The sequence below is a fragment of the Triticum aestivum genome, chromosome 2B, assembly GCF_018294505.1.
Source record: "Triticum aestivum cultivar Chinese Spring chromosome 2B, IWGSC CS RefSeq v2.1, whole genome shotgun sequence".
Taxonomy (NCBI): Eukaryota; Viridiplantae; Streptophyta; class Magnoliopsida; order Poales; family Poaceae; genus Triticum; species Triticum aestivum.
In genome coordinates, this window is record NC_057798.1 from 13,900,632 (window position 1) to 13,901,780 (window position 1,149).

The following is a 1,149-nucleotide window of genomic DNA, read 5'->3' on the forward strand; positions in this document are numbered from 1 at the left end:
AGCGAAAATAACTGTGTGTGATAACCGCATCACACACGCTTAGAAAATAAAACTGTTTGCAGGAAAATTAGTTGTGTACGATCGTTGGGCCATCACGCACGACCTGAGAAAGTAAACAATTTCAAAAATTGTGTCGTGGGCGCTATATCTCACATGATTGTTCAAAATTAATTGTGTGATGATGATTGAGCTTTCACACACAACTATTCTGCAAAGAACAGTACAGATCACGCCGCCTTGTGTACAGGTGTTATTTTGCGAGAGTCACATACAATTCATTCTTAGAACACGTGTGGGATTGACCGGAGGGTAAATAAATCCTCCATGTATAGTTTGATTCACAAAAATAATTATAAAACATTGAGTGGGAAAAAGGATAGAAGTAGGAAATTCAAAATATTATTCAATAATTCATTACATGATATATATATCATCACATATACGTGATCATATAAATTAACTACTACTGCAAATACATAAATAATGAAAGACAACTATACTAAAAATTAATAATCTCCCCTTAGGGCCTTTTGACTGCGGCACTCCACCAGCTCCCTGATGCGCGCCGGCTTCAAGTGCGACTGTAGTTATCGGCCTCACAGAGTGTGACATGTCAAGTGGCGGCTTCACGGCCAGGCTAAAAAATTTAGAGTTCCCGCAAAAAAAAAAGAGTTACTTCACGCAGAAAAGGTAGCAGGAACAACGTGCTAGCGAATGTAATAGGCAACACGGCCACGCTAACGCTTCATGGGCCCGAATTGCATGTCTTAAGTAAGACTTTTTTTTGATGTACCTGATGCACCCCTCATAAATTTACCTGACGCACTTGTTAATTTTGTACCAAATTGCTATGCTAATTTCCTTTTGACCCTGATGCCTATAGCTCTGTCCCTAGCTGATGGCGTACTTTAGAAGACGGGTTACAGTAGCTGCCAGGTGTACAGCAGCGGCCGGTTCACTGTGGAGAGACAGTTTTTTTTTCTGTCAGCTTTTTTTATTTGCCTTCCTGATTTAGTTTTTCTTATAGGTTTTCTCTTTTTGAATTTTTTATCTTTTATAATTTCCTGTACTATACACCTTTTTATAATATAAGGCGACAATTATTTAACATACAGGCAGAATATATTTTTAATATATGTCGAATAATTT